The sequence below is a fragment of the Lichenostomus cassidix genome, chromosome W (assembly GCF_008360975.1).
Source record: "Lichenostomus cassidix isolate B80296 chromosome W, HeHo_3.0, whole genome shotgun sequence".
Classification (NCBI taxonomy): Eukaryota; Metazoa; Chordata; class Aves; order Passeriformes; family Meliphagidae; genus Lichenostomus; species Lichenostomus cassidix.
The window spans coordinates 12,046,914-12,061,116 of record NC_139510.1 but is presented as its reverse complement, the minus strand read 5'-3'; the positions used below and the strand labels follow the sequence as shown (position 1 = coordinate 12,061,116).

Here is a 14,203-nt window from a genome sequence, read left to right as displayed (position 1 = left end):
CTTTGTGGCCCCCCCGCTACCAAAAACCAGGCCAAACAAAACCAACACAATAGCCCAATCCAGAGGCAACTGAAGCGACTTTGAAGATTTTCAAATCACTCAGCGAACTCTGAATCATGCTCACATTATGAATTACAACCCTTAGTTTTAACAATGAAGCTCTAATGTCAACAAAACTGGCTGAATTTAAATTGAGTAAATATGCAAAACCAAATGAGAAAGCATTGTAAGAAAAAAGATTATTTGAAAAAACAATCAACCTGTGTTTGTTTAAGATTGACAATGTAGGGAAATAGTGTAGGGTAAATAATTTATAAAATATCAGCCACAAATATAAAAAGCCTAAAGGGAATATATTAGTATGTAGCTCAATTAGTGCTGAATACATGTGCACTGTTTTAGCATGTGTTACAGAAGATGAGCGCAAGTAGTCTGAGCTCAGAAACTTTTTGGTTTAAAATAAAAGAAACAAAAAAAAAGCGTTGCTGGTTTATATTTCAAAACTAATAGTATAATGAAATATTCAGGCAGAGACCAACAGTAATGGAGATAGTACAGCACATCTGAAGACTACTTTTGCAAGAAAACAAACCCTATAAAACATTACTTGCATGACGGGTGTGAAAAACTGTGTTGGTTTGAAAACAAACCAGTGGGAGATCACAAGTCAAGATTGAAATTAAAAATAAGTGAAATAATACAAGGAAAAGCACTGACAAAGTCAGATACAAACTGACACCCTGTTAGGGTGGTAGTAGCAGTCCAACTGAAGTAGTTCAGTTCAAGCGGTGATCCTGTGAAGGTCTGGTCTCCAGCTGAAGGTCCAGTGGTAGCTCTTGTCCTCTGGGAACCCAGTAGACAGGGCTAGCTCAGGCAGTTCCAAGGCCAGGTTATATCCAGGTGGGAACACCTGGCTCCTCCCTCCTGGGCAGAGCATCCCACAATGGGATGAGATAAGTCCATGGGTCACACGGTGGGTCCCTGATGGCCCATTGCCTGTCATGCGGGGTGGGTCGTTAGCAGCTGATAATAGCTAATGGATGGCCCATTGCCTGTCATCCGGAGTGGGTCATTAGCAGCTGATAGCAGCTAACGGCCCACAGCTGGTGGTAATAGAATACTTAACTACATCTATATTGCAACCTAGAACAAAAACATATTCCTGTAGTCTACATTTTGATGCTTGCAGATTTTTTTGGCAGAATATTCTTAGGTAAAATGTGGTGCCTTTAAAATTGCTCCAGAGTGTTTCACAAACATCTATAAATTTAACTCTCCAGCACAATTCTTACAGTCTCTGTTCAAAACAAATTTGTGTATATGTGTGTGTATGAGGAATGAAAGCAATTTTAGGCCATTTTTCTTATCAACTTACTTCTGCCTTCTTTCCTAGGAAGTGTGTAGAGAGCTCTGGTGCCTCAGCAAAAGTAACTGCTGTGTTACCAACAGCATTCCAGCTACTAAAGGTACTCTTTGCCAAACAGGGTGCATTGAAAAGGGGTGAGCACAAATAATTTATTGTTTGAAGACTGCAGGAAGAAAGAACTAGAAAATTTAAGTCCTTATGAGCAACTATAAGAGTTGAAAAATAGAAATATTAGTTCAGAATATATTTGCATTCTAATGAAGTGTCCTACAGAATTTATTTAACAATTATTTTATATATGTAATTTAGTAAAAGATTTACACTTGCTATAAAATTCTGTAGCCTGGAACAAAACGACCCTCCTGTTACATATTCTGTATATTTTTTGAGTAATTTCTGTAAAAACTCTATTAGTTTTATCTTTATTTAATTTTATAGCACTCTTCCATAAAAGACTGTTAAACTCTAGGTCTATTATGGGCTTTGAAATGTGTAACATAGATCTAGAGCCTGATCTCTGTTATTTTATACTGAATATAAAAAAAAATCTTTATTCCTTCATATATAAGCTGAAACATACAAGCATATAGAAAAAAAGTTGCCTTAATAAATGGGTTTTCTAAAAGCCCCTATTTCCCAGTGACCGTGCTATGTTGAATTTGAATTATCCCTTTAATATTCAGTTATACTTGCATTACTCTTTAGCCCTGAAGGATTATGCTATGCAGTTTCATAAACTTTCCTACCTAACAAAAAATACAGAAAGTCAGTGTTGCAATAGATAATCCTAGTGTTACTGTATCTGTCTGAACATTTGAATTTGGATTTTAAAATGTTGACTGTATATATCAGTAGTTTACGGCAAAGTTCTGATGACAAGTTTTAGATTAAAAATAGTAAAAGAATGTTTCTCCATAACAAGATGAAATCTATACAGATCTTAAAGAAGAGAGAATAATATTTTAATTATTAGTTTACAAGCTATGGACTGGGGAAAAAAAGTGAATTCCATGTATCTTTTTTCAAGATAATACATTTTATGGTGGTTTCTATAAAGGGAAGATAACTTATTAAACATTTTCCAGTATTGCTTCAAGAGTTGCTGCCTCTGTCCTTAAGATTCACGGCTCCAGAATGGAGTTTTTTCCTAACAATGATGACTGTCATCTGTTGTCTGTTCTGACAGACTAGCTGGGCTAGTTTCACAAAATATTACACTGCATTTTGACTTGCAATATGTTGTTTAAATAAAAAAAATGAAAGCTTTTGGGCAGATATCACAGTTTATTAATCCTTGCTGACAGCTTCATTCAGGACCCATGACCTAATGCCATTCTGATGGCTTTTCCATGGTGAGGTTGGAAATATTGGTAAACCATATTAAATAAATTCATTGAAGGAATCACTTAAAAAAATAGAATTCCTAGCCAATAAAAATAGAGACACCATCATATTCTACCAAAAATGTCAACTTTTTATTAGAGTAATAGAAAATGGTGGGAGCCCAACGCTTAAATCACCAGTCTAGGTCTATTTTGGAACCACCTCTCCTTGTCAATGAAAAGGAGCAATTTACCTTAATTTATATTTTTTTTTACCATGAGACTACTGTGAACAAGTCGAGATGTTTTAAGATGCTATTTCTGCCTTCATTTGCCGGAGGCTTTAATCAGTTTGCTCTCAATGAAACATCTTTTCCAGTCATCAGTATCTTGTTTCATTACTAGATTTGAGTGAGAATTGGTATTGTTTTACAAAGGTAAACTCTTCATGCCTTTAAACATCAGAATTGTTATCTATAAACTGTAGCTTCAAAGGTTTATGTAAATTAATAGTTCCTGATAACAAAAAAATGAGAAAATGTGAGTTCTTTCCAAATATGTATTTCTCTCTTCCAAATACTAAGGAGAAAATAATGTGTTGCAATTCTATTTATTGCTATTATTTTTATTATAACATTTATATTGCAGTCACACCTAAAGACCGCAACAAAATTAGGCCCTACTTTTCTGGGCTCTGTCCAAATATATAATAAATTATTGATTAAAATATTTTAGGCTTTAAATGCCTAAAAAGATCCCAGAGTGCTTTATCATATTTGGAGGGTCCGTTATTCTTTTAGTTACACTGATGTAAGTTTGGTGTAACTATTAATTTAAGGCAACATTTGATTCAATGTGCATTAATGTCTTATTGTCAGAGTTGGGAGGGATTTCTAAAATTAAAATTTCCTAACACTCTTCCTAAAACCTTCTTTCAGTTGCTTATGTCAAACTTTAATTCTTCAGGTCAAATTTTTCCACAGTAGATGTCAGCCTACACCTGAAAGTTTTTAGAGTGTTTTCCATAAAGGTTACTCAACTGTTTTCTGCATACAGGGGATAGAGAATAGAGTGGGGGTTTGCTACTGACAGAACTTGTACATCTATTCTGTTTTGAAGCTTATGTTCATGCTTTGGTGAAGGGTTTTACATATTGTTTGGGTTCAAAAATGGGCACTTTTTCTAATATTGTAATAATAATTTTAAATATACATGATACTTCTCTCTGGTCATGTATACCCAGAGATGTGTTTGTGAAGGTAAACGAACTGATAGATTAAAAAATACTGTGATAAGGTGTGGTGGTTTTGATTGGCCCAAAACATCAGTAAAGTATTTTTTAACATCTAGGAGAAATTGGGACCCCTCAGAAGCTGTTGTGGTAGGCCTGGGGAGGTGTCTGAGGGGTGGGGAGTGGCACAAAGATGGCTCCTGTGTGTCCTGAGTGTAAGTTCTGGAAGTTTTTATATCAAGTCCAGCAGAGCCAATCTCTGATGGCTCTGAAGGTGATGGACATGCTACTGGCCAAGTTTGGGCCAATTGGAGGTGCTGGTTATGCCTCTGTAAAAACATATTTAAGAAGAAATCAAAACTAAGCAGGTACGCACTTCTTTCACTTCTTTGTAGTTGGAGGAGGAGGAGGTGGAGGTGAAAATATGTGAGGGAGAACAGCATGGAGATGCGAAGGTCAGTGAAGAAGGGGGGGGAAGGGGTGCTCCAGTGCTCCCGGCACCGGAGCTGAAAACTTTCTGCTAGCCGTGGTGAAAGCTATGAGGGGAGCAAGAAGTTTCTCCTGCAGCCCATGGAGTCCATAAGGATGCAGAAATTCACCCACAGCCCACTCCAGAGGAGCAGGTGGATGCCTGGAAAAGACTGTGAACTAGTAGGAGTCTCATCTAAGAGTTAAAACTGCAAAAGGCCTTGACTGGGAGAGAAAGGCCTTGCTCCTGGCATGGAAGCAGCCTGGCCTTGGCTCGGGAGAGTCTGCACAACATCTTATGGACAAAAAGACTCACGTTGCAGCAGGATTCGGGCAGGATGTTGCTCGTGAGATTGGACCCACGCCAAAGAAGTTCCCAGAGGACTGTCTCTCGTGGGAAGGACCCCTGACTAAGTAGAGAACCTCTTTTCCTGATTGGACTGACCAGAGAACCCCTCAACCTGCCCCCTGTCTGCGCTGCTGGTTTGGAAAGAGGGAAGGGGGGGGGTGAGTGCAGAGACTGCTTCTTAAGAGGGTGGGGGTGAGAGCAGAAAAAAACTGTCTGGAGAGAGAGAGAAACAAGTAGAGATAAAGAGTATTTGTAGTAGAAGAATTGTGGTGATGAGTAAATTTGAGAATCTGCTCTGTGGACTGAGAAGAGACCCCACACCCTGCCCCCCACCCAGCTTGTTGATTGTAAAGGAGGAAAGGGGGTGAATACTATAGGTTCGTAAGAGGGAGGGGGGAGTGAACAAAAACTGTATGAAAAGTTTATTTTTGCCTGCATTTATCCTCCAACTCTGTTAGGTAATTAAAACACTCTTTTGCAACTTTAAGCTTGGAGCCTGGTTGCCCTTTTTCTTTTTCTGTGCGTCCTCCTGGCAATGTCCTGTCTAAAACCCATGACATAACGAAACAGTGCATATAAAAAAAAAGGCAAAACTGATACAAATGTTTGTTTTTGTATTTGAATTTAAAGTAATAAAAAAAGGAACCTTTTCTAACATCATTGTATAGATTCATGCTAGGGATTTAAATGAGGGAAAAATACAAAACGTGAAAACTAAGTGTGCTGAAAGTACAGTTTAAATAGCTGGATTGTGTGGTGATCTAAATTCAAGTTATTACTGGATATTGCTTCCTTGCAAAATAATTTTAGGAACACTGATTGAAAATCCATTGTTAAAGATGAGATGGCAATCTCAATTGAATTAACCTTCTTTTTTGTCATATGAAAAATTAAATTGATTTTCCACGCTATTACAGTACTTGATCGGCAGAAGAAAAATCCCAGACTGCTCACATTAATTCACAGGATTTAAATTTTGTGCACATTTTATATGTATATAAATGCATCATCACCATCCTTTTAATTGAACTAATTGAAAGTTGCTTCTTCAGTAGGAGAGAAGAATTAGCATTTCAGTTCTAAATCTTTCATGAAGGGTTGTTCTTTTAAAAAACCTGTCACCTCCTCTTGTTTCTCCTTATACTGCTTATCCAGTAGTCTTTACCCCATTATAGAAGATGGGCTTGCAATAATTCATGGAGGAAGCATATTTCTGTAGTCCCATTAGAAATGAAGATTTTGGTAATTTTGAATTACTCTGACAGAGGTTTTATGCATCACTGTCCTCTGGTGAGAGATAAATTTTCACTAGAAAATTAAAGAGATGCCAAAGTGAGCAGTCAGTCCTTAGATTTAACTTCAGGTAAAGAAGAAAAAAACAACATTTAAGGAATTTTTACAGGGGAATATAGGAATATGGAAGAAAGAAATGTTTGGATGACAGAGGAAATTACAGAGCACAGGATTTTTATACAGCTTTGGAAAAATAAACAGATGAAATGCACCCGCCTATTGTATACAGTCATAATAGTATAGAGTTTGGGGGTTTAACTCTGAGTGTGTCATAAATTGGGTCTCAATAAGTCAATCAGAGACAATTCCAATTCAGTAATTTGTAATTTATTCAAGCAAGCGGATACAGGTCAAAGCAGCGCTGGGCGGGCTAGGCAGGCTCCTTCACTCTGCCTAAGACACACCGCGCAGAGGTTTGTGTGTGCCGAGGTTTTATGCAGTCCTTTTTTCTGGGTTACGTGTCATTTGCTGGAGATAAGGCTGTGTCTACGTAGTCTGTTGCTGTTGCTAGAGGGTCCGCCGCTGCCTTCTGAAAGGTCATAGTCATGTTCGTAGCCTGCCCTTCCTCCTAAACCTTGCAAGTTTTGTATAAGCCTTGTGTAAACAGGATGCTTAAGTTCTGCTTATGCCAGCAGGAGGTCTTTGGCCCGTGGGGGCCCTGTTTTCCTGTTGCGATTTAGAGAATCAATCCTTATCTATCACAAGTGCCTTTCTTTAATACCATTTTGTTCGCTAAATCGCTTTAAGGCCTCTGTGCTAAGGATCAGTCCTTCGGCCATACCATATTCTTGCTGATCGGGTATTATCTCTAGTTTAGCCTTAACTAGCATTAGGTGTGCTGCTTCCAATCTTCCCTTAACTATACTTAAAAGTCGATTGAATATACATGGTCCAAATGTAAATGTCAATATTAGTACAACCAGAGGTCCCGCTAGGGTAGATAACATGGTTGTAAGCCACGGGCATGTATTGAACCAGCTTTCATACCAATTCCGGGTGTTTTCTCTTTCTCTTTAGCGTTTTTCTAATCCTTTACGGAGTTCAGACATAGCATCTCTCACTACCCCTGTGTGGTCAGCATAAACGCAGCATTCTTCATTTAATGCTACACACAATCCCCCTTCTTGGGCCAGTAAAATTTCTAAGCCCCTTCTATTTTGGAGAACTACTTCCGGTAGAGATCTTAGTGATGTTTCAAGTGCCATGATTGAGGCCTCGATTTTAGCCAGATCTTCATCAACTACTACCCGCAGAGCGGTAAATTCTTTGTCTTGTTTTACAAGAGATGCTATACCTGTACTGGCTCTAGTAGCTCCTAAAGCCAGCAATGTTGCTATGGTAATGGCTGTTATTGGCTCCCGCTTCATAATATGATGTTCTGTAACGGAATGGTGTTCGTACACGTAATCACCGGGGTAGTAGCTTATGCGTGGTATTATTACAACTTGAATACAATAATCTGTTTAGTTGAAATGCTTGAGTGGACTACACAGTGTCACTCCCACACTGGCACACACCCAGTAGGTGTTTTTAGAGGGAATCAGCCAATCTGCTGGTCTTTCAGCCTTTTTAGCCTGCGTTGTTGTATTACACAAATGTTTCTTATTTTCAGATACTTGCCCAAAACATCTCCCTTGGCCTGACACCTGTGCAAGGGTTATGCCGGTGCTTAGTTCTCTGCCCTTTTTCCATAGACATTGTGCAGGGTTTGTGCCATTTATTCGTCTGGCTTTCTCTGTGGTACCTAGTGCTTCATAGAAGGGTGGTCTGGTGTTGTAACATAACCAGCAGTGTTCTGTTAGATTGGGGTGTGTATTATTAAGTACATTATAACTAGCTTCCATCAGTTTCCATAGCTCATCTGTTCTTCCTGAAGTGGGTGGGGGTATATTTGTTACTATCGTGAGGGTGTTGTTCTCTGTGGAAACTGTGGTACCTTCGTTGGTGGGGACTTCTTTTGCAATTACTGCATTCGGCCCCACCGGTTCAGGGTCACTCGGAATGGGCTCTTTCTTTATAAATATTAGGCTCCCGAGGTCGGTCCCGGGTACATATAGCCTGACTCCCCAAGTTTTTCCTACTACCCATGCTACATCTGTCCCTTGAGTGATATTTATATAAATTCCGTGACACACAGATCCGCTAGGATTTGAGTTCCCAGTGTCAATATAATTGTACCTAGTAGGTGATGTACACCCTTGAGGATACCATCCTGTGGAAATATGTTTGTCACTGTTCCTAGGAGTCCAACTTCCTGCTACAGTTACACACTCCCAATGTGCACAATAATAAGCTGTTGGTTGATTACAGTATCCAAGACCAGGATTTGAACTTGGGCACATATAGTAATCTGTAGTACGATTCGGATACCAGTATGGTCCTAATGACTCGACTGGGATCTGAAAAGATGGGTTTCCCACAGTAGTTTGTGTTTGTATGATGTGTTGATCTTCCCATCGGATCAGAGACCATTTAAACAGTTCATGAGGATGATGGCTAGCGCTACTCATGATACATTTTAACAAAATTAAGCTACACATATATATACATCGTGTAAGTGATGGTCCCATGGCTGAACATGTACTTCTTACCTGTATTTGATACCCACTTTGCTGCTTGGGCTCTTGAACCCTTTTAAAGTCCTTCCAAGACTTGGGGCAGCTCAGTCCAGATCTTTTCATAGTCCCACGGACTGTCTTTACTCTCCCAGGTTTGATCCCTCTGCCTCGCCCGTCGACTCGGTTGCCGCGAGCCACGGGGGTCACCATCTTCTCGGCAGCAAGGATATTCCTCGGGGGGCTCCGGGGTAAATGATCTGTTTTTATAACTGTCCCAGTTTTTATGTTTAACCACTGGACCATGGCAGGGCAAGTGAGCCACATTTTTTTTTTCTACACTCTCCTCCAATGATTTCTGCCACCATCGGCCTAGGTTCATTGGAGTGGTAACAATAAAATTCAGGGCGAATCCCATGGAGGTAAATATCCCACCATTCGGGGGTCCCCTGTCGTAATCTCCCCAATTTAACAGCCAATTGTAATAAATGCTCCGTTTGCTTACGTTCTGCCTTATAGCAGGTTGGGCAGACCCCCATAGGAGGCCTTCCCCTGGTGCAATGGGTCCACCACTTTTCTCTACATACTTTGCATACAAAACATACAAAGGGATAGCAATTACAATTAGGGGTATTACATTTGACCACATGGTCCCAAGCATAGCAATCATAGGGTAAATCATACTTAGGGAAAACTCTAATGGGGTATTTCGGGTGTACAGTAACAGGGTTCATGCACTAGAAATTACAGTCTCTTATCTTCAATTCCTCGGGGCGTTCCACGACTTTCCACAAGGGGTCTCTGTTGAACTTCTTTACTTGGCTGGCGTGAGTCCAACCCTTTTCAGTGGTCCGGACTGCGGATTCTGTGGTAAGTAACACAACATAGGGACCTTCCCATTGAGGGGTGAAAGATGCCTCTTTCCAGGATTTTATTAAAACTTCATCTCCAGGCTGATATGCATGTATTGGCATCCAGAGAGGTGGTCTTTGGACAGCTAACCCCTTTTGTCTCAGCTTGTCCCGTCTCCCCGCCAGGTGTGTAATGTAAGTTTGTAAGTGAGTGTCTGATACAGCGGGATGATCTCCAGGAATTTCTAAATCAAAGGGCATTCCATATAGCATTTCATAGGGAGAAAGTCCTATATCTGTACGGGGTTGTGTCCTAATATTTAATAGAGCTAACGGTAAACATTTAACCCAACTCATTTTTGTTTCAAGCATTAATTTAGTCAATTGTTTCTTAATTTCCCCATTCATACGTTCTACTTTTCCCGAACTTTGTGGATGCCAAGGGGTGTGATATTCCCAATTGATACCTAGAGCGTCTGCCACAGCTTTTGCCACCTTGGACATGAAATGGGGTCCTTGGTCTGAGTCCATAGTTTCAATGAGACCGTATCGTGGAATAATTTGTTCTAACAATACCTTGGCAACTGTTTGTGCAGTAGCTCGTGTTGTTTAAACGGCTTCCACAAAATGGGTTAAGTGGTCTACCATTACTAGTAGATATTTGTGTCTTCCTACTGCAGGTAATTCTGTAAAGTCTATTTGAACATGTGAGAACGGTCTATGTGCCAATTCCCATCTCCCAGGCAATCGTTCTCTTAGTTGCTGTTTATTTACTTTCTGGCAGGTTACACATCCCATGGTTACTTGTTTGGCCAGATTATATATCCCTATGCACATATATTTATTAGCAAAGTGATCTACTAAGGCTTGTATTCCCCAATGAGTCTTTTCATGTAATCTCCGCAAAACCCGCAGAGCCATAGCTTTTGGTAGTACTTCCCTCCCATCTGCAAGGACCCACTTCTTTTCTGAATTCTGTGTCACCCCTGTTTGTCTAAGCTTTTGCTCCTCTAGCGTAGAAAAGCATAACAACTGAGGTCTCTGGGTTTGACCCTCTTCTTCATGTACATAACACCATTCCTTATGGGGATTATCGCATGTGCAAACCAGACCATCGCACCCAAAATCTTTCCAGCAAGCAAAGCAGGGGAATTTCTCTAAATCATCTTTACATGTTGCACAAAGCTCACGTGGGTGTTTCTCGTGGAGAGAAAGCAAAGCAGCTCGTTTTGCTTCCTCATCTGCTAGGTTATTGCCTCTTGTAGTTAAACTTAATCCTTTTTGGTGCCCTTTAACATGTACTACAGCCAATTTAGTTGGTTGTCGGAGTGCCTTTAAGATTTCTTTAATGAGCCTCTCATGCACTAGTCCCTTACCCTGGGAGGTTATTAGGCCCCTTTCCTCCCAAATTTTTCCAAATGTATGTACCACTCCAAATGCATATTTGGAGTCAGTGTAGATGGTCCTTATGTCTTTTCCAATTATTTGTAAGGCTCGTAATACAGCATAAAGTTCACATGCCTGAGCTGACCAACTTGGGTTTAAGGGACCTGATTGGAGTACTTCCATGGTTTGTTCGTCAATGATGGCATAGCCGGACTTACGTTTACCCTCTACTACCCATGAGGACCCGTCCACAAATAATTTAATGCCGTCTTCTAATTCTTCATCTTCTAGGTCAGGCCTAATCTTTGTTTGTTCTTCTATGGTTTGGAGGCAATCATGTAATAGCACATTGCCGTCGGGTACCCCATACAAAAATTGGGCCGGATTTTGTACCGAGGTGGTTTCTAAAGTTAATTTAGGAGACACAACCAGAATTCCTTCGTATTTAAGCAATCTGGCGTCTGTGATCCATTTATCTGCCTTTTGGGATAAAATACTCTGGATATCATGAGGGGAGACAACTCGCAGTTCTCCTCCAAAGGTTATTTTGAGGGCTTCCTCTACCATTAGTGATGCTGCAGCTACTACTTGGAGACAAGTAGGCCATCCCTTACTAATGGGAGTCTAACAATTTAGATAAATAGGCCACAGGCTTTTTACTACTGGCCCAGTCCTGAGCCAAAATACCAAATGCAGTCCCCTCCTCGGTATTCACAAATAAATGGAAGGGCTTGTGGATATCAGGCAAGCTTAACACAGGTGCATTGACCAATTCTTTTTTTTTTTTTTTCAGAGCCTGAAATCTTTCCTCATCTGCCGGAGACCATTTAAGGAGTCCGTCATGGGCCAATTTTTCATATAGGAATTTGACCTTTTGGCTGTAATTCTCAATCCATTGTCTACAATAGCCAAATTGTCCCAGTAATTGTCGAATTTGTCATTTTGTTTTGCTGTTCATTAAAGGCCTTAGTCATATTTTGTCCCCTAGGGACTGATTCTTTAATGCCTTGGACTATGATCGTCTGCAAGTCCTGCATGTGTGCCCGATTGTTTGGGTCTTGATTATTCCAATTGGGCCGCTGTAATGGCCACTTCACATCCCCAATCGGGCCCTGAGGATGGTTATTTTCCCAAATTCTCATACCGGCTGTTCTAATCATCCTTCTTTCTTCTGCTGTAAAGAGAATCCCCAAAATAGACTGGAGTTCATCCCAGGTATAAATGTTAGTACCTAGGAATTGATCTACTCTCTCAGCAACCCCCAATGGATTTTCTAGAAGGTGACCCATTTCCTTTGTAAATTCTCTTACGTCCCCTGAATTTAAGGGAACTGCTATGTACCCTATACCAGGTGCCTGACCTCCCCCTGGTTGGTTTACCATCCCCATGCCAACCTCTCTGAGTGGATATAGACCATTACGCGCCCTGCTGCGTGTGATGCGTCTACTAGGCTGAGCAGGGTCCTCATCCTCAGACGACTGATTAGTGTCATCTTGAGGTAATAACGGGGCTGTTGGTGCATTCGGAGGTGGCGCCGGAGTTGGTGCTGGAGGTACATATGGAGGGGGCATTTCCTCTGAATTCTTTTTATTAGGATCTTTTTGTTTTAACACAAAAAGTCCTGCCCCTCGTATCGGGGTAATCCAAAGGGCAGCATAATCACTTTCTTCCTGATTAAAAGGTTGTTTGGAATTTACATACAAATTTAAAGCTTGACACATAAAATCCTCAAACGACCCAAATACTGGTCAGTACAAAGGGTCGGTCCGTATCTGTTTTCCTCCCCAAACTACCATGCAATAATTTATCATTTTACTTTTACTCTTACCCCTTGTACGGGGGTCATCTGCCCAATATTTAATCAAAACCCCTAAGGGACTATCAGGCGGGATATCCGGGAGTTTTGTCTGGGGCTCCCCCCCATGGATTCAGAGGGCTTGCTTTTCCTCTGACCCATCTTCCAGAGTGTCTTCAGTCACACACACACTCGCGTCCTCCCGGTCGTGGCCCAGTCCCTCGCGGGATGTGGGAACCGCACTACAAGGGAGTCCACATTCACTTCGCCAAGCCTTTGGCATCTCACACACCACACTCTGGGATAACCACCCCAACCGAACGGATACCCTGTGTTCTCTTAATCTGAACACATACTCACGCTTCCTGCGTCTTCGTCCGGAGCTTCGTGCACAAAGATTATGGGGTTTTCCTTTGACCAGTATCCGAATTTAGGTTCATCGGTTAGGGTGTCGGAGAAGTACCCCTGCAGGGCCGTTGAAACAACGGGGCGCCTCCCAGTGAGGGGTCTCCAGCGAGGGACCCTATCCGAGTCATGGCACCATGTTGTCATAAATTGGGTCTCAATAAGTCAATCAGAGACAATTCCAATTCAGTAATTTTGTAATTTATTCAAGCAAGCGGATACAGGTCAAAGCAGCGCTGGGCGGGCTAGGCAGGCTCCTTCGCTCTGCCTAAGACACACCGCGCAGAGGTTTGTGTGTGCCGAGGTTTTATGCAGTCCCTTTTTCCCGGTTACGTGTCATTTGCTGGAGATAAGGCTGTGTCTGCGTAGTCTGTTGCTGTTGCTAGAGGGTCTTCCGAAAGGTCGTAGTCACGTTCGCAGCCTGCCCTTCCTCCTAAACCTTGCAAGTTTTGTATAAGCCATGTGTAAACCGGATGCTTAAGTTCTGCTTATGCCAGCAGGAGGTCTTTGGCCCGTGGGGGCCCTGTTTTCCTGTTGCGATTTAGAGAATCAATCCTTATCTATCACAGAAAGGATGAGCGGGTGCATTTTATTCAACCACTCTTGGTAGATGTGCGGGATAGGTTTGAAATGCATGAATTTCTGTTTGTTCCTAATTGTGATTGCAATTTACTGGGAAAGGATTTGATGACTAAAGTGGAAATGCAAATTAGTATTGTGAAAAATGATACAGAGACTAACACTGTGGAAACATTTTGTAAAATGTCTGAGAAGAGTTATGCTGAAATAAACCCAGAAGTGTGGGCAGCCCCAGGGAAATATGGAAAATTAGATATGGAGCCTCTCCAAATTACTTTGAAGCAACCAGGACAAGTGGTGTCTGAAAAGCAATACTCGGTTTCAAGGGAGGGAAGGAAAGGGTTGCAACCTGTCATTGAGTCCCTGCCAAAGGCAGGTCTTTTGGAGCCATGTATGTCTCCCTATAACACTCCTGTTCTGCTGGTTAAGAAACCAGATGGAACCTACAGAATGGTGCAGGATTTAAGAATAATAAATGAAATTGCCAAACCAAGGCATTCCACAATTTGGGATCCCTATACCATCCTGAATCAGATCCGGTCTTCACATCAGTGTTATTCAGTACTGGATTTGAAGGATGCTTTCTGGGGGTGTCCATTTACA

General features: G+C 41.2%; 1 long non-coding RNA gene across 1 annotated transcript in view; it reads left to right on the top strand.

The window, feature by feature from the left end:
• The window catches only part of LOC146425500 (uncharacterized), an 865,580-nt gene that overhangs the window by 384,825 nt on the left and 466,552 nt on the right, over window positions 1-14,203 (top strand). Inside the window, exon 2 of the long non-coding RNA XR_014846533.1 lies at window positions 4,375-5,278. This is a non-coding gene — a long non-coding RNA (uncharacterized LOC146425500). The remainder of the gene's footprint in view (window positions 1-4,374; window positions 5,279-14,203) is intronic.